Source organism: Sus scrofa, chromosome 14 (genome assembly GCF_000003025.6).
Source record: "Sus scrofa isolate TJ Tabasco breed Duroc chromosome 14, Sscrofa11.1, whole genome shotgun sequence".
Taxonomy (NCBI): Eukaryota; Metazoa; Chordata; class Mammalia; order Artiodactyla; family Suidae; genus Sus; species Sus scrofa.
In genome coordinates this window covers 56,494,675-56,521,492 of record NC_010456.5, presented here as the reverse complement: position 1 = coordinate 56,521,492, position 26,818 = coordinate 56,494,675, and the positions used below count along the sequence as shown (strand labels likewise).

Here is a 26,818-nt window from a genome sequence, read left to right as displayed (position 1 = left end):
ACCCTGGAGGGTAAGAGAAAGGTGTGGGCAGGTTCTGCCCCGCAACCTTCAGAGAGAGGGTAGCCCTGCTGACACCTTGATGTTGAAGTTCTAGAGCAAATTCCTCTTGCACTGAGCTATCAGGCTGGCAGTAATTTGATGACAGCAGCCCTGGGAACCTAATACACCCTGGTGAAAAGTAAGTGCACAACACTGTGAAATCCGCCCCACAGATAACAAGGTCGCCGAGAGCCGTCCCAAATAGTCAGAGTCAACGATGCCATCTTCCCTAGAGGAGGTTCAGCTCGCCTAGATGTGGCTGCAAGTTGTGCCCCAAGATGTTGGGGTAGGGGCGAGGCTGCTTTGAGGCCAGGAGCCACACCCATTCTCCTCCGCATCCCTCCTCTGTACCTGACCCCAGAAGGGCCTGATAAAGGTTGGACGTGTGAATGAATTAACAGGAGAATGTGTATCAGATGAGAGATTGGCATTATTTTATGACATCTTTAAGTGAGTACCATCATCTTCCATTAATACAGAACAGACCAGGTGTCCTCACTGGAGAAATCCACTCTTAGGCATTGAAAGACATAACCTTAGGGCTTTTTTGAGATCGAATTTGGTCCCTGGAGCCCAGTGTGGCGGAAATGGCAGATGTGACTAGTAACACCTTTTTATTTTATTATTTTTTTAAATATCCAGCTGATATTGCAATTCTGCAACTCAGATGTGACCACAGTTTCTTAACTTTCAGGGCAAGGTGTATTACTCTCCATTTAAAATCAGCCCATCCAAAATGATAGCTTGCTGTTTTGAGCATGAGTTCATCTTAAATACCTTTTGGAGACGCTAGGTAAAGGGTGCCATTACCAGCAACAACCACTAAATGAAACAACACCAGATGAAAAATCAGTCACACTGGTCTCCTAGAAGTCAATAGAACACATGAGGGGTGTCATTTGCCGAAACCCCAGAATTGAAGTACCTTTTAATGTTGAATGTGAAAGTCTTTTATAAACTACAAAGGGCTGTAAAGTAGATATTATGTTTATTATTTTCCTGTTCTATATCCTTGATTAAATGACAAACCCATGGAGTTCCCTGTAAGCTCAGCGGGTTAAAAATCTGGTGTTTTCACTGCTATGACACAGGTTCAATACCGGGCCTGGGAATTTCTGCATGCCTTGGGCATGGCCAAAAAAAAAAAAAAAGAAAAGAAAAGAAAAAAGACAAACCCAAAGACTCAGTAACCAACCTTTTACTTTTCTGAACCACAATTTCCTTATCCAAATGAGGGAATTAGTTACTATCCCAGGGTCCCAGCTAAATCCATTTGTTTTCCTTTGACTCTGATTTGTTAGCAAGGGTGTATATATATATGTGTTCCTAAAATATGAGGATATATTTGGTGACTCTTCTGGTATATAATATTAAATTATTTTGCATAAGTTTTTCAGAATAGATTTTGTATAATATAGAAGAACAAAGTTTTTTTGAGAAGTAAAATAAGGGGGAAAGTAGGACATGAGAAAATATAACAAGAAGCACTTAGGAGAATATATCCATCATAATAATTAAAATCCAATTTACCTGGAAACGAGAGGAAGAGTGTGTTTATGATTAATATATTTTGTGCTTATTGCAAAGAAAATCTTAAAAAAACAGAGAAGCAAAAGCTGCCTTTAAATGCAGTTAGAAACCCTAGCTGCCTTTTATTTTTTTATCTTTTGTCTTTTTAGGGCCGCACCTGGGGCATATGGAGATTCCCAGGCTAGGGGTCCAATCGGAGCTGTAGCTGCCAGCCTACACCACAGCCACAGCAAAGGGGGATCCGAGCTGTGTCTGCAACCTACACCACAGCTCATGGCAACGCCAGATCCTTAACCCGCTGAGCAGGGCTAGGGATCGAACCCTTGTCCTCATGGATACTCATCAGGTTCTGGTTTGTTAACCACAGAGCAGCAGAGGGAACTCCCCTAGGTGCCTTTTAAATGTAAATGGCAACCTTAATTTTTTGCTGTGTAAAATAACAGCTTTTTCTTCAAGTTATAATTGTATAAAGCAAACATCATAGGAAAAAAATGACCATTGTTTTTTTTTTTTTTTTTTTGGAAGCAACAGCTTTGACTAAAATGCCCCCTTGAAATTCCGGAAACCTGCCAGAATGCTGGGAAGAACGGGTAGAAAGAAATACAAAAGTCAGGAAATAATCTAGTTTTTAATTCAACAGAATCAATGTTTCTTGTGTATTTTTATTTGCTTTTTTTAAGACAGTTGGCTTTTGGTTTTAGTGTGTGTCTAGCCTTGAAATCAGCTCTGCAGAGAAATTCCTGGTTCTGCGGAGGGTCCACCAGGGTGACCTTGAACCATAGGTCCCAGGCCCCCAAATGTGGGCAAGACAACACAGCCCCTAGGCAACAGAGGAACCTCTCGGGCGAGTGGTCTTGAGACACAGGGGGAAACTTGATGAGCAGCAGGGATTCTCAACTCTAAAGATGACAAATCCCTACCCTGGCCTGAGCTAACGGAAATGAGGCAAACACAAGCAAACTAAAAACCAAAAACCTGTCATATTTCCCCATAACTTCCTTTAGATCTTAGTCCTTACATGTGGTAAAAAGAGTTTTAAAAAATATTTTAAGTAGTTCCCGTCATGGCTCAATGGTTAACGAACCTGACTAGTATCCATGAGGACATGGGTTCGATCCCTGGCCTCGCTGAGTGGTTTAAGGATCTGGCGTTGCTGTGAGCTGTGGTGTAGGTTGCAGATGCCGCTTGGATTCTGCATTGCTGTGGCTGTTGTGAGGGTACAGCTCCGATTCAAGTCCTGGCCTGGAAACCTCCATATGCCACAGATATGGCCTTAAAAAAACAAAAGACAAAAAAAAATTTTTTTTTTTAAGAACTGTGTCAAAAGAGCTGTGAAAGTACTTATATCCCTTGCTCTCGAAATTCTGCTTCTAGATAGCTGTCTTAGGAAAATAATCATAAGTATATTATCAAAAGTGATTTATAAATAAGTATGTTGGCTGAAGCATTATTTATAATATAGAAAAAGTTGGAAACAAAATCCATGTACAAAAATAAGAAAATGGTTAAATAAATCATAGTCCATCTATGTGACGAATGCTGTATACATATTTACAAATCATATTTTCAGAGATAGTTGTTGATAAAGGAAAATGCCCAGCATTGAAAAAGGCAGATTCACAATGAAATAGTCCACATAGTTATAATTTTAAATGTGTAAGTTTGTCTATGTATATGTATAGAAAATGGTTGAAAAGAACTACACCAAAATGTTAACTCATTATCTCTCGTGGCAGGATTATGAGGTTACAAGCGATTGTTTCTGGTTATTTACATTTTCTAGTATTTTAAGATTTTCCTACAGTGAGCCTGTATTACTTTTTAATGTCAGAAATATTAATTTTAAGGTTCTTATATTTATGTATATTCCTTTAAAATGATAGACTCTTTCTCCATAAGTCAGAAACCTGGACACCGAGGAGTTCTTACTATGGTGCAGTGGATTAGGAACCTGAGTGCAGTGGCTTGGGTCACTTCGAAGGCTCGGGTTCTATCCCTGGCCTGCTACATTTGGTTAAAAGAATCCAGCATTGCTGCAGCTTGGATTCAGTCACTGGCCTGGGAACTTCCATATGCCATGGGTGCAGCCATTGAAAAAAGAAGAAAAAGAAACGTGGACACCAAGTTTTGGCTTTAATGTAGTGAGCTGGAGAATTATGATTAAATACTATTTCATTGATGACTCAGTCAATGAACGAATATTTACAGAGCCCGTGTGAGTCACTCGACCAATGCTTATCTACCCCCTTTTATGTGCTGGCCATTGAATGCATGCCCAAAATGAAATCATGCCCATCTTGTCTGGACAATGATGGCAAGAAGATCCTGTTATGGGTACTCGTGAATGTCACATATCACTGAGGAATGAGACATGCCTAAAGGTTGGGCACATTTGCCCAAGCAAACTGCCAAGGAATCTAAGCCTTGCCCAAGTGTGTAAGACCCAGGCTCACCTGCTCGCCCAGCCTCACTGAAGCATGGGGCAAAGTTTTTGCAAGTTCCCATCATGATCTCCTGGATGCCTCATTTTCTGTTGTTTTGTCTCGGAAGGAAGTTCGGTTAGTCCAAGAGGCTTGGTTTGTTATACAGCTGTACAGCTCTGGACTTTCATAGCCTTCTCTTTAAGCGCTGACAACTTGATACTTTGATCAATGGTTGTTATATTTCTCTGTATGTTAGTTGGACAGGCTGATGATTTCCAAAGTCAATCCCTTCTCCTCTCCCTTTCTCTCTCCAGTTTACACATTTCTGTTTTCCAGTTGCTTTATCTACGTCTTCTAAGTATCTCAAAGTAGGAAAAAGCAGGGGCCCTGGAATTCTCCTGCCCAGTCCCTGAACAGTCGTCAGGGCTGGCTGTGCCCTTGCGTCACAGAGGACTGCTGTATGACGCCGGTGGCCTGTGTTCAGGACGTGTTGCCAAGGTCACTATAGTTTGTTAACGGGCAGCTGCCACTGGAAAGCATGCGCCTGACTGGCAACATTTCCCCACTGTTGCAGAGAGCCTCTGAGTGGCAGGGAGGCATCTAAGCAGGTGGTTTCTGCTGCAAAAGCCACCCGCCCTGGATGTGCCTTCTTCCCACTGTGGCCTTTCCCAGGCCTGGCATGTGGCTTTCCCAGACACTCAGAGAGGCCACGTGCCCATTCACATGGCAGCAGCGTGCCTGGTGATCACACTGCACATCCCAGGTCTTTACCTGTAAAGTGGCTGTTTTCCCAACCCTCCCTGCTCTTGGGAAAATGAGAGTCATTGGCAGAGATAAACATTTAAGCCTCGCTGGGAGATTTCCTGGCCCAGTGGGTTAAGAAGTGACTTTGGGATGGGGTGAAGGGGGAAGGAGTTCCCGTTGTGGCTCAGCTAGTTATGAAGCTGACTAGTACCCATAAGGATGCAGATTCGATCCCTGGCCTCACTCAGTGGGCTAAGGATGCCACATTGCTGTAGCCGAGGTGTAGGCTGGCAGCTGCAGCTCAGATTTGACCCCTAGCCTGGGCACTTCTATATGCTGCAGGTGCAGCCCTAAAAAGCAAAAATAAATAAATAAATAAAATGCCATCTCTATTTTTTGTGAGCTTCATGTTTTTAAAAACATGTGCTTAAACTTCTCAAGCCTCAGTTTCCTCACGGGAGGCAGGGGGCATGTTGCCCTCTGACCCCCTGCCTGGCTCATAGGAATCGCTCATTAAAGGGCAGCGCTGACAGATATTACACGTTCCATACATGACGAGGTTCCCACGTAAGGAGTGTGGGTGCGCGCAGGAGTCTGCCGTGTGCGAAAGGAGGGTGCAGTTGATGAGACTGACTTCCAGAGTTGCCGCAGTTCAACTTGTTTTTCCTTATGAAAATGCGAATGTGCCAACATCTCTTCTATATCACATGGGGAGGAGACTTAGCTTTTTCTTTCAGTTTTTCATCAGTTGAAAGAAAAGCTCTGGTGGCAGTGAGCCGTTGTGGAGGTCTGTCTGTGAGCTGGGCTGAAAGTACAAACCAGCGAGACAGTGAAATTTTGTGTGTTCCTTAAGTAAGCCCTCCTCCCGCTGCACTAGTAAGGTGATGTTCATTCCAACCTAGCCCCTCCATTCGTGTTTTGCTTTGTTTCTTCTCTTTCCAAGTAAAAGTATCTTTAACAATGGTTCAACTGTTCAGAAATAGAACAACTATGAGACGACTTTTAAAGGATATGAACTAATACTAATCACACAATATGTAATAATCACACATCTATATATGGCACCTATTAGCATGGCCACCGTGAAATCCCATCTCTCTTTGAGAAAGTAACCGTTCTAGAGAGTGGGGTTCTGGGCCATTGAGAGCTTGACGTTCAAAGCAAAAGAATGAGGAGTGAAGGAAGAAAAGGAAGGGAAAAGAAAGGAAAGGAAAGACATTTTGAGCAGAAAACTTTCTAACGTGTAATTCAGGAGTTCCCGTCGTGGCGCAGTGGAAACGAACGCGACTAGGAACCATGAGGTTGCAGGTTCCATCCCTAGCCTCGCTTGGTGGGTTAAGGATCTGGTGTTGCCCTGAGCTGTGGTGTAGGTCGCAGATCCCGCATTGCTGTAACTGTGGTGTAAGCTCGTCGCAACAGCTCCCATTAGACCCCTAGCCTGGGAACCTCCATATGATGCAGGTGCTGCCCCCCAAAAAGGCAATTCAACCTCTCCAGCTTTCTGAAAGAGTCTGGAGGCTTTATTTAACATCTTTTTTTCTTTTCTTGGTCCTGACATTGTCATAATGAGAACCCGTTCTGATATTATTGTATAATAAAGTCGTGTGCTTAGGCAGTGGAGGTAGATGGGTATATATGCAGACATACTAGGAGGCCCTACGTTACTGGGCCTTCTAGAATTCTTCTGTCTGCTTTTTACACTTTTCTATTTCCTCCCTTCTTTAGGGTGTCAGCAGTTACTTCTTGCTAATATGCCTGTCTATAGGAAACCCTCTCCCTACTTCTCATTTTCTATTTCTAAAGTACTCTGGGCATGAACTTGAGAAAATCACAATGATTAGGGCTGTGTGTACAATAAACATGACTACTTTTTGAGTCTGGGCCTAAGGGCCATTTCTCCTACGAGAAAAGTATATGTGTAAGAAAATTATTTCTCAAGTTTTGTTTTAATTTTTAGAATGTCTTGTTTCTAAACTGTTTTCTGGATAAGTGAGGTGATGCAAAAACTCAGTTCTGTGTAAATAGAAAACATAGAAAGTGTTAGCAACCTACCCACTAACCAGTTGTACCAGGTTGGTTATCAGTTAACCAAATGCTTATATTCAGATAATATATGTCTTCAGTGCCCTGAAGTTCTGAAAATTTTAATAGCTCTGTGGATTGAACTGACATGAGAGAAAAATATTTCAAGTCTCCTTCAGTCATTTTTATGCTCATAAAAGTATTCTCAATATATCCAAGGCAATTTTTGATCACAGAGAAATAATATCCTCAGAAATCTCAGGTGCCATCTCCCTACTGGAGACACTTTCTTCCTTTCCCGATTGGTTTACAAGATGCATTTCCATGGCTGGCCATTTCTGTTTAGGATTCTGTTGGTCAAAAACATAATCTAGACAGTGGCCATGGCTTCAGGCTTTCCTGGCAGAAAGTGTAGTGAGTACTCAAAGTCAGGGGTTAGGAGCAGTTAGTCACCAAACACCATCACATTCAACCGTGCGAAGCTCCTACTTTACCCCCCTGGCCTGTTCCTTCCTGTGTGGATTGGGACCCAGAGCAGATTGTGGCTGGCTGGCCTTCCAGAAAGATCCACGCACTGGTCCCTGGACCCCAGGAGGCCTCTGGTACCCTGACTGTTTATATTAGCTATCATGCACACAGCAGTCATGTGGTACCCTTTGCAGTCAGCAAGTTTATCTTGTGTTAAAATTTTACCAATAGAAACGAAGCAGTGTTTACCCCCGTTTGATGGCAAGTCATGTGCAAATAGCACCTGTGAACATTTTCAGCACACATGCTGGACCACCCCCCCTTTCCTATTTCCTGTTGCGACGCCTGTCGGTGGGAAAGCCAGAAATGGTCAAATCTTTGGCAAGTGTTAAAATATTCACCAGAAATGGTTCACAGTCACTGCTGTCAAGGTGCCTGGGAGTTCTCCTTGTCACCATCAGAGCACGTTCATCCATTGACTGTAGACATTCATCTGAACATCCACCGAAACTCAGCACCTAGCTGGAAACCCCGAATGCTGTTAACAGGTATTTCTGCCCAGTAACAAGAAGCCTCTATATTTAGAATTTTTTTTTTAATGTGTTAGAATTTAAAAGGATTTTAAAAATTGGAGTTCATCATACTTTCCAACCTCTTTATTTCATATTTGTGGATCAGTCACAGTGTGCTAAGCACTCTTCTAAGTGCTTTGAAACATGAACTCATTTAATTCTCATAATCACTTAGTAAGATAAGTACCATCACCCTAGTTTGCATTTATGTAAATGGAGGCACAAAGAGATGAAGTCGTGTGTCCAAGGCCACACTACTAGTAAGTGATGGAGCAAGCGAGTTGAACCCAGGACCCAAGTGGGGCAAGTGCAGAAACACCACACCATGCAGCCTACCCTGCTGACGCTGTCCTAGTGTGTAAACAAACTGAACCAAAGTGGATTTTAAAAAATATCTGCTGTATTAGCTTGTTAGGGCTGTCACAAAAAGGTACCACAGACTAAGCAACTTAAACAACAGAAATTTACTTACAATTCTGGAGGCTAGAAGTTTAAGATCAGGGTGTCAGCAGGGCTGGTTCCTTCAAGGCCGCCCTCCTTGGTCTGTAGATGGCCGCCTCCTCCCTGTGTCCTTACATGGTCTCCCTCTGAGTCTGTGTCCTCATTTCCTCTTCTTGGGAGGATTCTAGTCGTATTGGATCTGGGCCCACCCTAATGACCTCATTTTAACTTAATTACCTCTTTTAAAACCTCATCTCCAAATACAGTTCCACTCTGAGGTCCTGAAGGTTAGGACTTCAGTATATAAATATGGGGTGGGGGGACACAGCTTAGCCTGTAGCATCTACAAAATGGCCAAAATATTTTAGCCATTATGCAAAATGTCAAAATGAGCTCTGTGTTCTTTAAAAAGAGACAATACTCAAATGGACATTTATTTGAATGACAAAATTGAGACGGCACTTTTTTTTTTTTTTCTGGATGATTGGTTTGACAAGTCTCTCCAATTTGAAGTGGATACTATGATGATGAGACATAGTGCCGAAACCACTATTTAGTCTGACTTCTTCCCTATCTCTTCTTATACCAAGTATGAGAATGTGGGGAACTATTCACCTATCTTTTATATCCATCCATCCATCCATCCATCCATCCATCATCTATGCATCATCTATTCATCTATCATCTATTCACCCATCCATCCATCCATCCTTCATCTATTCATTGATCCATCCATCCATCCATCTATGATCTATCTATCCATCCATCCATCATCTATTCACCCATCCATGCATCCATTTACCCGTCTATCTATCATCTCAGTGGACCATAGATTGAGGAGTGAAGTAGTCATCTTGTTAGTTAACTGCATTTAGGGCAGGTCTTTAAAAAGACTTCATTTTAGCTTTCTCATCATAAAATGTGACTTTTAAGTTAATTATAGAACACATGAAATCATGTAGAGGGAAGGAGCTTTATGACAAGAAATGTAAGGTAAGCCATTTTTTACGACTAGACGTAAATTCCTGGCTATAGTGAAAAATCACAAATATGTGGAAAGAATAGGTACACGTACATGTAAATGTGAGATATTCATCTTACAGTGTCCAGCATGTAACGGATGGTTAAAAATATTAAGAAAAGGAAGGAAGGAGTTCCTTAGTGGTTCAGTAGGTTAAGGATACAGTGTTGTCACTGCTGTGGCTCTGGTTACTGCTGTGGCATGGGTTCCATCCCTGGCCTGGGAATTTCTGCATGCTGTGGGTGCAGCCAAAAATAAAAAAATAAAAAAGGGAAGGCAGGAAGAAAGGAAAGAAGGAGGGGAGGAAGGAAGGAGGGAGGGAGGAGAGTGGGGGAAGGAAGGCATCAGGTCGCAGCTTTTCCTAACAGATGGCATAAATGGATACCAGCAATGATGTAAGTCTCTGCAGTGATTAATCACATGAACACTATAATTTTACTTCTCATACAAGAGCAATATTATCCAGCCTCTCCTAGTTCCAGTTCTAATTCTTCAAGTAGAGCACGTCTGTCTTAGCTGTGTTCATCATTTCTGCAACTACTATTCATAGCAGCGGAAGTGCTGTCTAAACAAAGTCTGAAGTGCTCACAAGTATTAGCGTCGGCGCTGGCCATTCCTTTCCCTTCTTTTGTTTTACATCCCAGAAAGCTAAAAACAAACTGGGCACCAGTGAAGTGAAGTTGCCAGCATAACGTCGAATAAACTACAGCAATCCTTTGACAAACCCGATGTTGTGAAAATGTGGCTTTGTCTTTGTGTATTAAAATTCAAAATACATGACCTTTTAGCAAATGCTGGACTTGGTTCAGCCCCCTTGGCAATGATGACTTTCCTTTTCCTTGGGTTATGTGTGTCAAGATTGGGGAACTTCTCCCTTCAATGAATGGACAGAAATGTGCTCTTAAGTTTCTCAGTATTTTGAGGAATGGGTTGGTGGTCACAGGGATGGATTATATAGTATTGTTCACAATTATTCCTTTTTTCTTCTTGAAAGGATTATACATTTTTACCCATGCCAGGCCTCCTTTACCGGTAGAGTATTCTTCCCTGCCTTGTTGTCAGGCTTGGTTCTGTGATTCACTTGGAATGACATGTAAGTAGACATAATGTATGTTATTATGAGCAGATGCATTAAATGTGATTGTGTGGTTCACTTTGATCTCTTGCCTTTCTGTCCATTTCCAAGAGAGCAGCATATTCCACATAGGGACCAGTTCTTCAGCTGCCTTCTAGGGTGAGAAAACACAAGGGATGGAGCCACAGCTAACCCATAGCCTCCATATATCATGAGTGAGAAATAAATCATTGACAGAAGCTACTGAGATCTGGCGTTGGTTGTTATGTACTGATGCTGGCTAATACCGTTGCATGAGATTTTGTGGAGATTTGCACAAATAAAACAGGGAAGAATATGAATGCAAGAAGATATTACATTTCAAATCAGTAAGGACTAGTTTATAAACATTAAAGGACGTATAGTTTACATTGCGTAACATTTGTTGAAGAATCTTAGAAAATCAGGAGGTCCCATTGTGGCTCAGCAGTTAAGAACCCCACTGGTATCCATGAGGCTGTGGGTTTGATCCCTGGCCTTGCTCAGTGGGTCAAGGATCCGACATTGCCTCAGGCTGCAGTGTGGGTCACAGATGCGGCTTGGATCCCGAGTTTCTATAGCTATGGCATAGGTCGGAAGCGCAGCTGCAGGTCTGATTTGACCCCTAACCTGGGAACTTCCATATGCCACAGGCGTGGCCCTAAAAAAAGGAAAATAAAAATGTCAAGAAGGTTTGCAGACCTCTTGCATTTTGTAATTAACATTCTCTTGCCTTTCTGCTCTGCCTATTGAGTGTTTTGGGCTTATTGTCCTTGAGATTGATTCAGACCCACTCCGATCACCTCCTTTTCTGCTCTGCCCCCCATGCCTGTGCACAGAAGATCTTGATGCTTGTTCTTGAAAGACGGTCATTGGAGGACAGTGACTCTAGAGAACATGCTGTTTGAAATCTAGAAATGGGTGGATCCAGATAGTGTTTCATACACGATCAGTGTTCCCTGAAAGTAAGCTCAGAACTTAATTCATATAGTGTAAGGTAGAAAAGAGGATTCACTGCTGCATACTCGTCCCTTCCCCGCTGACTTTCTCTCCTACCAGAATCCCGCATCTCGAAGGTGACCTGTCATACAGTTCCTGGTGCCAGCCACGCAGCTGCTCATGGAGACTGGTTCCTTTGCCTCTCTAGGCAGCTGTGAAAGACTCCTGATGCCAGGAGCTGGCACAGCCATCTTGTGAGTGCGAGGAGACAAGACTGAAGACAAAAGCCAATGATGCTGAGGCTGGAGATGCAGAAAGGTGGCGAGAACCCGGCTCCTCAGTATCAGCGTTAAACCTCTATGCTAATTGAGCCTTGAACCGCTTGGCCTCCAAACCTCCTGTTCTACGAGATAATAGACACCTTTTTGTTTAGGCCCCTTGGCCAGGTTTTCTGTTCACTAAGGCTGTGGACACCCAGAAGGATACTTTGACCTTTTGCCCTTTTACAAATTGATTCCATGCTGGTCTGGATCTCACAGAAGACAAAGATGGACTCTCTGCTGTAGGCATCTGTGGTCTCTATGAAGAAATAATGAACTACATGAGGGCAGGATCCACACTTTCTGTTACTTTGCTTTGTCTATAACATGCAGGCCCTCACGGGCACCCGAGAGTAGCAGTTGCTTACTTGTCATAAAATAGTTGTTCAACGCATGAATATTTACCGTTGAGACTGTAAAAATGCTCCTACAAAGAAGCAGCCTAACCCCCTTGGAGGGTGACAGTACTCACGGGAGTCCTAATTCTGCCCTCCCTGACCCAGGCTGAATCTCCTAGGGAACCAGGCTGTCACCAGCCTTGTGAAGCCAGTCCTACCTGGGTGGCAAGAAGTTTACTTTCTTGCCCTCCCCTGGTGTCAGTAAATTTCATAAATATAACATAGTAAATGTGTTTCAATTCAATAAATTAAATATTTGGTAAATTAAATATAATAAGTAATGACCAATGTCCCACTTATCCCCAATAATCATTTTAGGTTTATACCTTCACTGTTACAGGTATTAAAAGAATCCAGGGATGTCTGAAGCTGCCTTTTCCCTGCTAATCTGTATGCTTTGTGAAGGCAACACCCACATCTGCCTGGTTCACTGTTGGGTCCCTGAGTTCCTGTCCTGTTGTGGGTGCTAAACACATACGTAGGGTTGAATAAATGCCCAGCCGTAGTATAGTGAGGGGCCCAAAGCTATGAGCAGGTCAGCCCATATCAGGGCCTGGCAGGGACTCCCTAAGTGAACGCTCTGGGGTTCCAAGAAGACCTCACTATGGATGAGTTAGTGCATTGTTGGCAAAAGGCCCTCACTGAAATCTCCCCATAAATTTGTTGTAGAAAAGGACACGTGGACAGTTAATGTTAACAAGGACAGGAATCCATTACATGAATAAGACCTTTCAGACATTAATTGATTGAATCCTCCCAACCGCCCTGTAGGTTCCATGGCTGACAGCCTCTAAGATGTTCCCTGGTGGTCCTCACCTGCTGGCATCCACTCCCTTGTGTAATCCTGCCCCTAAGTGTGGGTGAGACTCATAGACTCACCTGCAGTGGATAGAGTGTGGCCGAAGTAATGGCATGTCACCTGCAGGATGACATTATAAAACTGGCTTCCATCCTGGGAGCTTCAGCTGCCATGCTATGAACTGCCCTGTCAGGAGGCCTGTGTGGCAAAGGACTGAGGGGGCCCCCTCGCCAATAGCCAGTCCAGGAATTGGGACCCTTAGCCTGCAAGAAATGGCATCCTGCCAATAGCCGCATGCATGGATTTGGAAGAGGAGCCTCCCCCAGTCAAACCTGCAGATGGGACTGCAGCCCCAGATGATAGTTGCCTGCAATCTCCTAGACACCTCCAGCCGGAAGCTCCCAACAAAGTCATGCCTGGATTCGTAACCCACAGACACCGCAAGATAATGAACGATGATTGTTTTAAGCTTCTAGGTTTTGGGGTACTTTCTTATGCAGCATAGATAAGTAATAGTAGTACTAGGTACTAGTATAATTTGCATTTTATGGAAGAGGAGACTGAGGTTCAGAGAGGATGGGAAGTGATAGAGCCAGGCTGTGGGCGAACATAGTCTGACCTCAGAGGCTACATGATTAATGACTGAGGTCAGTTTCACATGGCATTAAACACATCACTACTGTTCAGCCAGACTGTGCAGAATCTTAATGTCCCCAGACTTTGGAAAAGCTAGAACACATTTCCTCCCAAGTCAGGTAACATTTTTGGAAAGATACCAAGGGGAAAAATTATAGATCAGGCAAGCAATGATAGAGCATTATCATTCCATTTCTAACAAAGATGTCTCCTGGTCCACCTCTTCAAAAGGGATCACTCTCAGCAGTTATTGTTGTTGTTGTTTTTTCTTTTCTTTCCTCTTTATTGTAATTAATTAATGAATTAATTAATTTGCTTCTTAGGGCCACACCTGAGGCATATGGATATTCCCAGGCTAGGGGTCAAATCGAAGCTGTAGCTACTGGCCTACACCACAGCCACAGCAACACAGGATCTGAGCCAGGTCTGTGACCTACACCTTGGCTCATGGCAACTCTGGATCCTTAACCCACTAAGCAAGTCCAGGGATCGAACCTGCAACCTCATGGTTACTAGTCAGATTCATTTCCACTGCGCTGCAGTGGGAACTCTCTCTTTTCTTTTTACAGCCGCACCTGCAGCATATGAAGTTCCTGAGCTAGGGGTTGGATCAGAGCTGTAGCTGCTGACCACAGCCACAGCCACAGCCACAGCAATGCCAGATCTGAGCCACATCTGCGACGCACACTGCAACTCAAGGCATTGCTGGATTCTTAACCCAGTGGCAGGGCCAGAATCAAACCTGAATCCTCACAGAGACAATGTTCGGTTCTTAACCTGCTGAGCCACAATGGGGCCTCCTCGGCAGTTTCTTCTGTCCTTTAACCCCCTCAGAATTATACAAAGTACAGCAAATGTGCGTATACAATTGATTTTATGGGAATATAATTTGTAGTATATACATGCACATCCATATATGAACATTTGGGATCATGATCTGCTCCTCCTAGCTGTTGCTGTGTAACAATTCACTCCAGAATGTAGAGATTTCCAGCAACAACGGTGTTGTCTTATCTCCTGTGCTTTCTGTGGGTTAGTAGGTGGGAAGGGCTCAGCTCAGCGGTCTAGCTTGTCACTGCCTGTGCAGCTGCCATGAGACGTGGACAGGGCCACTAGGGACTGACCAGGCATCCATCTCTCTCTGTTTGATCTTTCCATGTGTGCTAGTGTGGGCTCCCTCACAGCATGGTAACCTCAGGGCAGTCCGACTGCCTCAGAGCTGTGAAATCTCTCAGATCATGTGTTCTAGAGACGAGATAGAAGCAGCACCCCCTGTCATCATCTAGACTCAGATCACTCATTGTCATTTTTGCTCTTTCTTGGTGGCTTGTCTGGTTTGCAGGGAACAAGGCATGGACCACACCTCCCAATGGAAAGAGTGTCACCAATTTTTCAATATACTTTAAAATATACTCACTCTAATGTGTCCTAAGTACATGCACTGAAGGGGAGCTTTAAAACACTGGGGGAAAAGAGAAGAAAAAAATATGAGAGCTGGTATTTCTTTGCTTTAATCTACTCCTTTTGTGCTGTTTTTGTACATATTCGTATACGTATCAATCAATCAATTAATATATAGGGGCATTTGTTCAAAAGTTTTTTTACTAACAAGGTGCACAATTTAAAAACGTAGATATTCCTAAGTACCTTGTTCAGAGCCTTGCTTTCTTTCCCTAACTTATTGAAAAAAATCAAAGGTCCTCTATATCAAGATCTACCAATCAACTTTTAACCTTTTTAAAAACTACTTCTTCGAGTTCTACTTTCTAGCCAGTCTCAATAATAGACCTTCAGGTGGAGTCCAGCTTTTCTGCTATTAGCAAGGCTGTCATGGATATGCTTGTGCAGTATGTCTTGGCATAATTTTGCAACTGCAGTCATAGGCTAAATTCAGGCAGTGAAATTCCTGGATCAGAGGTTGTAGACATTTAAAATTATGATTGATATTGCTAAATTGCTTTCAGAAGAATCTTAATATTAGCAAAATGACCACCAATTAACAGATCCCATATCAATATCTGCAGACACCTGTTTCTCTATATTTCTTCTTGACAGGCACTAATTATTATCCAAGTTAACAATTTTTGACAATTAGGTGAAAAATGGTATCCTATTATCACTTGGGTCTGTGTCTTTTAATTTCCAGTGAAAGTGCTTATTGGACATTTGTGTTATTTTTTCTACAAACTGTCCATTCTTATTCTTTGCCTAATTTTTTATTGTGTTAGTCTGCTTTTTCTTTATAGATGTGTACTAGGTCTTTGTAATTTAATGAGATTATGTTTTCATGTGTGTCGCAAGTATTTTCTCTGGTTTGTCTTTTTTTTTTTTAATGTACTTTTACTACACAAAACTATGTCTTCTTTTATGGTATGAAATTTATGATTTTTAAATCTATGGCTTCTTTGCTAAAAAGGACTTCCCCAGGCAGAGGTGATCAATAAACACACTCATGATTTTTAAATCTTATGGTTAAGGGTTTTGTTTTGTTTTGTTTTTCCGGGCTGCACCCATGGCACATGGAAGTTCTCAAGCTAGGGATCGAATTGGAGCTATAGCTGCAGGCCTACGCCACAGCCACAGCAACACAGGATCCAAGCCGCATCTGCGACCTACACCACAGCTCATGGCAATGCCGGATCCTTAACCCACTGAGTGACGCCAGGGATCCAACTCGAATCCACATGGATACTAGTCAGATTTGGGAACTATCTATCTTTAAGGCTTTTATCCACGTGGAATTTATTGGGAGTAAAGAGTAAAATAAGGATCAACTTTAATTTATTTTTCCAAATGGCTCGCCAGTGGCTCTAGAACCATTTGTTAAGTAATTCCTCTTTTTACTACTTTCAAGCAACTCTTACTCCGTTAACCTGACCCCCTCTCTCTGAGTGTCTTAATTCTGGCCACTCTAGTAGATGATGACTGTGACCTTGGTTTAGGGTAGAAGCTACTGTTTGGCTTTGGAGGAAGGAGAGACAGGTGAGAGCGCCCATGATACAAACTCTCACTACAAGCAGTTACATGCCCCCCACTCCTGGCCCCCAGCTCTGCTACCTGCACGCCCCATGCCTCTCAGAATGTTTCTTCTCTGTCTTTTTGACAGTTCTTACCCATATGATCATCTTTGGGATCAATGCGACCGTGACGTTGATTTCACCGAGCACTTTAGGAGACTGCTCAGGAAAAGCTACCAATGAACAAAATGGAATTTGAAGCTGAAACACCTGGAAGACTTGGTATGGACTTGGCCCTGGTCTTGAAGAAGGTACAAGGCACTTTGTCCTGCGTCATGAATTCATTTGCCTTGGTGGGGTGGTGCGGTGTGGGGTGTGGGGCAGTGGGAGGAATCCTCAGGTGAGATGTCACTCCTGGCCTCTGTTGACAGAAGTTACAATTGAGCTGAAGGGATCTTCACCTCACCTTTTTTTCTTTCTCTCTCCTATTTTTTAGGGGGGCATATGGAAGGTCCCAGGTAGAGGTTGAATCAGAACTGCAGCTGCTGGTCTACGCCACAGCCACAGCAACACCAGATCCTTAACCCACTGAATGAGGCCAGGGACCGAACCTGCATTCTCAGGGATACTAGTCAGGTTCTTAACCCGCTGAGCCACCAAGGGAACTCTTACCTTTTTTTCAATTGCCTCACCTAGACTGCTTGGAAAATGTTATGCTGGCTCTGGGATTCAGTTCCAACCAGCAGACAGCTGCTGGTGTCACTAGCATAGATATCTGTACTGGGACTGCCCAGGTCAGGACCCAAGCCAGCAGCCTGGGAGCCTCCTTGCCACACTTGAAAGGTGCAAGCCGAGTAGACCAGCCCCTGCCTCTTGCAGGACAGTGAAGCCCTCCCACTGAGCACAGGAGCCAGCCCAGCAAGCACATGCAGCAGAAATGGGATCTGGGTTCTGAACCCAGATTCTCTGCCCCAGGCTTCCTTGCTCAGTGCCCAGTGTGTCCTAGGAGAGAGGGAAGAGCCCCAGGGGAAACCCCACCCTTGGGGCCTCCGCTCCACAGATAGGAAACAGAAGCAAGGCCACCCAGTTTAAAACCAATGCAAGATATCATACTGGCGTTCCCGTTGTGGTTCAGCAGGTTATGAATCAGAGTAGTATCCATGAGGCCTCGGGTTTGATCCCTGGCCTCACTCAGTGGGTTAAAGAATTTGGTGTTGCTGTGAGCTATGGTTGTAGGTTGAAGACACAGCTCAGATCTGGTGTTGCTGTGGCTGTGGTGTAGGCCGGCAGCTTCAGCTCTGATTCTATTCCTAGCCCGGGAACTTCCATATGCCATGGGTGCGGCCCTAAAAAAAAAAAAAGATATCATGTTAATTAAAGGGGTCTGTAGACCCAAGACCTGGCTAGATTCAGATCCAGCAGTTAACCTAAATCAGATGGTGGAGAGCAAGAATTTCATGTAAGTAAAGATATGACCCCGCAACGTGCAATTGAGCCGTTGCAGTGAATTTTTTTTCTAGGCTGCAGATATTTCCCGTCATAGATAACATGGTTTCTGACAGAGGAGCATGTGGGTGGGGCTGCCGACTTTTTTTTTATTCACTTCAAAATCACTGCAATTTGCTGAAGAAGTTTGAATGATTCCAACTTTTTTTTTTTTAAGAAAAGCAGCTCTGAAATGAATGGCTTCATTGAGTCAAATTGCAGTAGAGCTCATGCCAGAAAGATCCCACTGCACCCCCAGGCGCCCAGCACCAGTTTTCCTCCTGGGTCACCTTGAAGACAGAGTTTGGTCCTTTCATTAGGGGATCCCTTTATTTCTTCATAGATACTCTAGCCCTGTCTTGCCAGGGAAATCACCTTTAGTTCACACAGCAGCCACAGAGCCAAGTGTTAAATGCAGGGCACCACGCTGCTGTCACCTCACGACTCTCAGGAGGAGGCGGATCCCTGGGCAGGTGGCTGGGGAGGGGCGCCCACTCACCTGTGTTGCTGAGGCCACAAAATGTGCCACCACAAAGGACTCCAGTACCATTATAGGAGGTGACAGAAACTGTTTTGCAAAAAGAGAACCGTAACTGTTTGGACCTTGAAAAGTTGAAGCGTCCCCTTTCCTCCTCAGGAGGCCACGCGAGTCTGAGGCAGGCGCCGGCGGGTCAGGGCAGCACCGAGCCACCAGGTCCCCAAGGTACCATGTTGCATTTCTCAATTTAACTTTGTTTAGTTTGGGGAAAACATTTTTTCGGTCCAGAAAGAAAAAAAAAAATCACTGTGGTTTCTCTCTCTTACCCCCACCCTCTATAATCGCCACTTGTAAGAAAGAGTTTCACCATGTTTCCCATAAAACCAAAAAAATGAGGATGCTGGGCAGACATTCTTTGTTTCTTTTATTCCCTGTCTCTCACCCACCCCCTCCCCAGCCCCTCTGCCCCAGGCAGGCCTGTCTGCCCACTGTCCCCACATACCCCTCATACAAGCTGGGCCCCAGCCAGGCCTTGCCTGGCCTTTCTCCTGGTCAGACTTCTTGTTCAGGAGGCCATCTCAGCACCACCTTGCTAAGTAACCCTCTGCTAGGGCAGGAGGCGGCCTGGGCCCTGAGTCTCCTGCCAGCCAGGGGAGCTCGCTGCTGGCCTCCTGGGCACCCTGATGAACCTGCCATCCCTTCCTCGAGAGTCCCTTCTCCCCGTGGTGCTCCTAACTCGTCACCACCATCACCTGGCTGCTACCCACTCCCCGGGGCCAGGAGCACAGCACAGTGTTACTCTGCCCCCGCCCCTTTGTAACTCGTCTGACGCCCCTTTGCGTGCGGGCACGCGGGCCAGCGCGCCTCAGCTGCTGCTCTAAGGGATTTCTTGTGTCTTCCGGTTGCTTCCTGGTCGCCAGTCTTCTCCCCGTGGTTTGTTCTCGTCCTGGCACCCAAGTGCTGTTGGCCGACCCGTTCCCTCCTTTCTACTCCCTTCAACAGGGCAGGGCAGGGTGACTAGCTTGTTAGTCAAAGCCCCTGGATTCTCTGAGTGGTCCTGCTGCTGACTCACCAGGGGAGCGCGGATAAGCCACTTCCCTTTCTTACCCCCAGCCACGCCAGCCTCCCCAGGCTCTCTGCACATCCTGAAACCACACGGCCAGACTGACCGTCATGGCCTTTGTACAAGGGGTGACTGCTTGCTTGTCTGGCTGTCCCTCGGGAGAGCCACAGGGGGTGCTGCTCGTTGTTCTGGGTTTGCCCCTAGCAGATTCTAGAATCCCAGGTGAAACCTGGGACAGGTGCAGGCTTTCCTTAGCCTATCACCTTGTGGCTTGTGGAGACAGAATAACAGCAGCTTGGCTCAGCCTCTGCTGTTAGCTGTGCTTAGAGAGGGGGGCGGGAAAGTCAGGCAGTCTCTCCTACATTTCTAACCCACGGGCAAAAATGATCGGGCAGAGCACTCAAGGGCCATCTGAGAAGTGGTAGGTGAAGCTGGGCAAAGCTGTCAGGGTGACAAGGAAGGCTCCTGTCTGCTTATTGTAAGTCCCAGCCTCAGACCTGTACGTAGCCCACCCCGTTATCAAGCACTTGGCTGTTTGAAGTCTCTAAAACAACACCTGGCCAAGCCGATTAGGCTGGGCCCAGATGAAAGGCTAACAGAACTTGGTTTGGCTCCAGAGGGCCTTAGCATCTTCTGAGAATGCAGTTGGTGGGGGCATTTGTGTATAAGGCCTGCACCTGGGCCTGCCTCTTCCAGCCCTCTTGACTGAGATCCTTCTTCTGGGAAGGAATATCCAGGTAGGCACAGAGCACCAGTGTGCAGTCTGCAACCACAATCAGGAATCAGCAGAAACAGAGCCACCCATGTTTGGCTCAGAAACCAGATACCAGGCGCTGGACAGGAATCTGCCCTTGGGAAGCTGTTGCTTAACCCTCCAGTTCCTCAGCTCCCTGCCTCCTTGACAGAGGCCAAGCCCAAGAGGGATCCAGGGCGAGGCTGGTGCCAGCTCATTCAGGGTTAGAGTAGGCTGGGAGGCCCGGGCAGACCTGTGGGGTGCCAGGCACTGGGTGGCAGCCCAGGCGTAGGCAGGTTCCTGCAGCTCCCATTTCCCGTTTCCCGTGGAGAAGTGCAGGCTTCCATAAGGCTCTTGAGCGAAAGACTCCAGTTGTCGTTATCTTGGGTCTGATGTAGCTAGAACCACTGGGGATCCCTGGTGAAGACGGATCTGGATCCTGTTACAGGCCTAGCCTGGAAGCAAAGAGAGGTTTGGCAACAGTAGGATCTCCAATTAACACCGTTTCAAGGATGAGCCCAGCCTTATAGTGTAGAGTTGGGATCTGTGGCCTTTGACTCCAAATGGCCCCCTGACATCTTGAAGGGAAGGGTTGGTTCCATTATCAAAGAGAAAGAACGGGAGATGATTGTCTAGGAATATTTATTTTCCTTTAAAGTATGAAGGGAATTGGAAATGTCCCCAGGGGCCACCCACAGCATTTGGATTGTCAGTCCTTTGAGTGGGCAGTACATCTAACCTCTGTTCTGCCCCGTGTTCTATTGGCACTTGACAGATGGGTGACCTCCTTCATAGTGGCCACCTTTGCAGGAGTACCCACGTGGCACAGGAGGGCTTCATAGCCTTCATTGGCTTTCCTCTCATTCCCAGTGGACAGCTGCAGAATTCTGGATGGGTCCCAGATAGATTAACTCAAAGTTGCAAACATTTCTTCCTTCTCCAGGAACCCAGACACAGCACAGGTGTGGGGGAATGTGAAGACAGTGGGCCTCAAGGGCTGGCCCCAGATGACGAGTCTCTGATGCCGGAAGTCCTAGCAAGTGCATTTCCTGCAGGACTGATACTGAGCTTATCTGTTTTCATGGTGAGTCCCACTCCCATACACACGGACACCCTGTCTCTACCCAGGTATGGAAGGCTGAGTGGCTATTCCTTTTAGCCCCTTTGGTTTCCTCTCACTCAGCTCCCAGTGCAGAAGCTCGGCGCTCAAGCTGCTCCTGGGCGTGGCAGGCAGCTTGGACATTTCCAGAAGATGGAAGTTGGCGGGTGGGGGTGGGGGTGGGGGACAGGTGGTGGGGGCCGGAGCCGAAGAGCTGCAGCTTCTCAAATGAGTTAGAATGAGTCACCGCCCAGGCCTGTTTCTAGTTAAGCACAGGCCCTGCCCCGGTTTTGTAACCCTGGCAGGTGGAGGGCGAGGAGCCCGCCCTGATCTGCATACAATGGGGACAGGGCAGTCTAGCTTCTAGATCTGAGGACCCAGCCCCTGCCTGGCAGCCCAGAGGCTCCAGGTCCTTGCCCCACACTCCCATCCTGCTTCCCTGACCTCTGAGCCCTGCAAGTTCAGCTTCCCTCAGTCCAGACAGTCTAAGTTACCTGGCTTCAGCCAGCCACACATGGCCAGTCCCACCTTCAGGGCTGGGAAGGGCCTCTGTGGACGTCACATCCAGGTTGGGAGGAGAAACACCGAGAAGAGGTGAGTCAGGGGTGTCGCCATGTGCTCCTACAGCTGGAGGAGGCTTGTTCTCTGGCCAGGGCTGCTGCATTCCTTGGTGCCTGCTCAAGCCAGAGCCCCCAGTTTGCTGAGCAGGGTGGGGTAAAGTCACACCTGGGACCTCACTTATTAGCAAATGCAAAGGACGTATGAGATGAAATGTCCAGCCATCATAAGTGCATGAATTAATTTATTCATGCCTTTAGTGAGGCATTTTTCACTTCTTTCCAAATGAGTGAAAGATACAGGCTAGATTTGGATGGTATTTGATTAATGAAGGGCAGATTTGTTTTTGTTTGTTTAGGTAACTGTTTTTTCTGCAAAAATCTTTTACATTTTTTGATAATAGCAATCGATTTTAAACATATAACCAGAGTGCATTCCAAAATGCATATTAGAAAATGCAGGTACACAAGAAAAATAAAACTAAAAAGGAGTACACTGAAACTTAAAATGGGGTTTTTGCTATTGTTGTTTTGTTTTATCCTTTTTAGGGCTGCACCCGCGGCATGTGGAAATTCCCAGGGGAGAGGTTAAATTGGAGCTGCAGCTGCCAGCCTACATCACAGCCACAGCAACTGGGGTTCCGAGCTGCATCTGCAACCTATCCCGAGGCTTGCAGCCACTCCAGATCCTTAACCCACTGAGCAAGACCAGGGATTGAACCCACATCCTCATGGATAAGAGTTGGGTTAGTAATCCACTGAGCCACACCGAGAACTCCTAAAATGTTTTAATGAGAGGCAGATTTTGATAAAAACACTGTAAGGTCTTAAATGCCTCAGACGGTATTCAGAGTGGAGTCATTGGAATTTTATATTAAAAGGAGAACAAACACCATCTTCTCATTCCTAATGCTTTCTGGCTGATGTTAAGGGTTTGCCTACAGTCTCAGCAAACAGTGGACAGTCTCTGATGTGGCTGATGAGCGATTCTGAGAATGGGATGCTGGCTGAGGGGTGGGTCTTTTGTTGTTGGGCTCATCCTGGGCCTTCATCGAGGTGTGGCAGGGCCTCTGGCTGTCTACCCTATCTGTGTCCTGTGACAGGAAATAAGGGTATAAGGACGTGGGGACAGGGCAGCTGGGGGAGGGCTGTGGTGACCTGCCCTCTGATTTTAGGTTCAGGGGCCTCCCTTAGGGCAGCCTGTGTGAGACATGGACCCACAGCTCAGGACCCCACAGGGGCACCCAGCACAGTCACTTCCACCCCAGCCAGTGGCTAGCATCTCAGTCAGCTGTGTTCACTGACGGGTTCCGTGTGCAGGACACTGGGGAGTTGAGGGCCTGCCCACCATGGCTTGGGGCTGGTGTGAGTTGAAGGAAGGAATCGAGGCACAGAACTTCCAGAAACATGGAAGGGTTTGGCCCTCAGTGGGGGTGGTGTAGGGTGGGCTCTGAGAGGAGCTGGGGCTGAATGGGAACAAGACCTAAATTAGGACTCAGAAGGTGCAAGGGTATGCTGGGCATGGCTGGAAAGGGAGCAGAAAGACCACGTGCAGAGGTCACTTGCAGGCAGACAGGGCAGGGGGCGGGGAACAAGGTGGCCAAGGCAAGCAGCCTTCGGATGTTCTCTAAGGTCAGGTGAGGGGGTTGGCCTGGTCTCAGAGGGGAGCCAGGACAGAGTTTTGTAAGGAGGTGTGTTCAATGAGGCAGTGTTTATTGAGGCTTACCCTGTTCTGGGGATCATGGTGGGTCCTGGGAGTTCAGGCATGAACAAGACATGGTCCTTGCCCTTAGAGGTGTCCTAGTTTTGGGGGACATGACAGATAAGAAACAGATACTTTCAGTTAAACGTGCCCCGTGAGGTGGTAGAGCAGGGGTGCTGTGGGCCAGAGCTTAAGGACGTGGCTGGAAGCCTGTCATGTGGAGAGCGGGAGGCCAGGGATGGGAGGGTAGGCAGCAGCAAGAGCTTGTGCTTTTTCCTGAGGGCAGTGGAGGGAGGCACGGGAGCCAGGGTGGACCTGGGACGGGGCAGGGCAGGCGGGATGGGAGGAACAGAGGAGGCAGATGGACAGTGGGGGTGGAAAAGGAAGGGGTTGTTAGCTGGGGTAGAAGCGGCTGGCTACACTCAGGAACCACAGGGTAGGAGATGCTCAGAGGTCTCAAGGTCTACCTGGAAACTCTTGAACTTGGTGAGAGGCGATAGAAGCTGGTGCTGGGAAGGAACTAGAAGAGGAGATGGGCCCCCAGCTCTTGGGGTGGCGCGCCCTGGCTCTTCCTGGTGGAAAGGCAGTCGGTGCAGCCAGAGGCCTCTCTCTTTGAAATCAGTCTATTGATTCTTTGCGTTTACATAAAAAGAGAATGCAATTCCCCAAGCCTCCCAAAGATCCCTGCAGCTAACACTTTGGAAGTAGTTGTCAAGTCGTTTTTCCTGCCTTGCTGTAACCACACCTTGTTTGCTGTCAGTGCTGCAGTGAGCATCTGCTGTGTCTCTTTTTCTTTCTATTAAATTTATCCTGGTTCTTACAAATGTTCATGTTTTTACATATATTTCATGAAAAGGCCCACTTCCTTGCTTTTTTTCCTCCTTAATAGCAAACTTTGAAAACGTAGATAGCTTCTCTTTTTCCTCTTTCTCCTTCCTCTCCTGTTTTCCTTCCTTCCTTTCTTTTCCTAATACTTTCTAGCTTCTTCCAGCTTACCTTCATTTCAAGCCTCCTTTTCCCAAGGCAGGAAGGGACATCTCTTTCAAATCTGCCAGTATCTTTGTAAGACCTACAGCAGAGGATTTCTCAAAGCCAAACTCTGAGAAGTTCTGAGGTTCCTACTGGCCAGAGGGAAGATTTCTGGTCGCTGGTGGCAAGTCTCAGTGGCAAGGGCTGGGGCTGATGGCTGATAACTCCAAACCAGGGACAGCTGTCAGGATTGAAAGGAGAGGAAGGTGAGATAGCCAAGGCATGGAAAGCCATTTCCTGGATTTTTCAAGACCATAGAGTCTCAGAGAGGGGGGAATATGACATATTCTATTTTTAAAAAGTTTTATTGCAGTGTAGTTGATTTGCAGTGTGGTGTTAGTTTCAGGTATGTGGCAGAGTGATTCATTTCTACACATATATCTATTCTTTTTAGATTCTTTTCCATGATAGGTTATTATAAGATATTGAGTCTAGTTCCCTGTGTTCCACAGTAGGTCCTTGTTAGTGACATATTCTGTTTCAAGACAGACATGTTGTCTGTCAGCTATGCCATGGGCCCACACTTAGAAAGAGATGTTTTAATATTATATAGTGTTTACAGCAGTGTTTCATAAGAACTGGTTTGCCTTTGCTTTGCTCGGTCCCATTCACAGGTAGGTGTACACAGCCTCGCTCTCTCTCTCTCCCCTAACCCAGTGAAATTTCCAAAAGAACCTTTGTTCAGTCATCATGATCACAAGCTCTCTTTGTCCTGTGTGCCTTTCACTGACCCCAGCCCTTGTATGTTTCTCACCACACTGCCAGGAGGTACCTGCTGTCATCACTCACAGACAGGTTACCTCACCTGTCCAAGGTCACACCACCAGTGTGTGTCAGAGCCTGGACTTAAACCCAGGTCACCTGATCCAAACCCATCCTTTGCGCCAGAAGACCATTCTAACGATTTCTCTGTTACACATTTTTCACTTTGTAGTTTTTCAAATAGAGGCTAGGCTTCCAGTGGGATGTTATTACAGGAAAACATGTGATGTGCAAAGCTCTTTCAACTGGAACACAGATTATGTACTAAGACTCTAAATTTTTTGCCGTTCAAGTTGTGGGTGACTGCTTTTTCCGGCCAGGTGTGGAGCAACTTGGGAAAGCTCCTTGCCTTTTCCTGACCCATCCAGAGATCTGCTTAGAGCTTTGCCTGAGTAGGACAGTCTGGCCTCAGGGATGTCAAGGCCTTGGGTCCATCTCACATCATGACCCAGGGCCGCAGAGCCCAGGGCAGTGTGTCTCCTGTACCCAGAAGGCTGCCCAGCCCTCTGCGTCTGTCTCCATGTGTCAGTCACGCTCCCAGCCCCCGCACCGCTGTTCCTATCTCTTCATTGACCGGCAGATGAAGGTGTATATAGAACAGGGAACTTTGTTGGGAAGAAGAAGTCACCTGTGTTGATTCCTAAAGATCCCTCTGTGTGCCTCCCTCCTGTGAGACCCTGGAAGGACTTTCATGTGGTGTCACAGCCCTGCCTGAAGTCCACCCCCACCACCAGCTCCACCACCCCGCACCATCCTGCCGCTGGCCACACGCTTCCTGCCCCAAATACCAAGGTTTTCATTTGACCATGATATAACGAGCTGCATAAAATTAAAAACAGGCAAATACCCTCTTATTTACAGTCACTCTATTTTTTGAAGTCATCACGAAAACCTGTCCTTAACAATGTCAAGCTCCAGATCGCCCAGGAGTCACTCCAGGCACCAAGCACAACATAAATCAGCTCGCAGTCCCAGAGCTCGCTTGCCCTCACGCTGTCCCCAGCCCAGATGGGTTTTTCCATCACATGCTTTTTCTGCAACAGGGTGCTGGGGCAGAGGAAAGGCTCACTTCCCTTTCCCCAAATTGGTATATTTACCAATACCTCCAAGTAAGCAACCAGGCTTCAGAGGAATGCTTGTTTGCAGTAGCAGGAGCCAGGCGCTGGGATTCAGACTCCTGAGTGCCCTTGGCCCTGAGCTTGGGCTGTGGCCGAGGCTCAGTGTGTGAATACACTAACAGATCCTTCCTGCCCCACTCTCATATCCCCGTCTGGGTGGACAACCCTGGCTCTTATGGGCTGAATCGTGCACACCCCATCATTCACCTTGAAGTCCTAATCCCCAGCACCTCAGACTGTGACTGTGCTTGGAGATGGGGCCTTTAAGGAGGTGATTAAGGCTAAATGAGGTCTTAAGGGTAGGGATCTCATAAGATAAGAAGAGGAAGAGAGAGACACCAGGAGCGTATAGGACTGGAGGAAAAGCCACATGAGGTCACAGCGAGACGG

The 26,818-nt window shown here is 46.2% G+C and overlaps 2 long non-coding RNA genes across 3 annotated transcripts in view; one reads left to right on the top strand and one right to left on the bottom strand.

Moving 5' to 3' along the window:
- LOC102158473 overlaps positions 1-26,818 on the top strand; it is a 64,132-nt gene that overhangs the window by 3,864 nt on the left and 33,450 nt on the right. The window contains exons 2-5 of one of the 2 annotated variants that reach the window (XR_002338949.1): positions 10,255-10,353; positions 16,552-16,713; positions 18,525-18,590; positions 21,105-21,245. This is a non-coding gene — a long non-coding RNA (uncharacterized LOC102158473). The remainder of the gene's footprint in view (positions 1-10,254; positions 10,354-16,551; positions 16,714-18,524; positions 18,591-21,104; positions 21,246-26,818) is intronic. The other variant, XR_002338950.1, reaches the window with a different exon arrangement.
- LOC110256878 lies at positions 5,107-9,442 on the bottom strand. The gene is made up of 3 exons (XR_002338951.1): positions 8,271-9,442; positions 7,628-7,748; positions 5,107-5,541 (listed from the first exon to the last, which is right to left on the bottom strand). It is a non-coding gene; the product is annotated as an uncharacterized LOC110256878 (long non-coding RNA).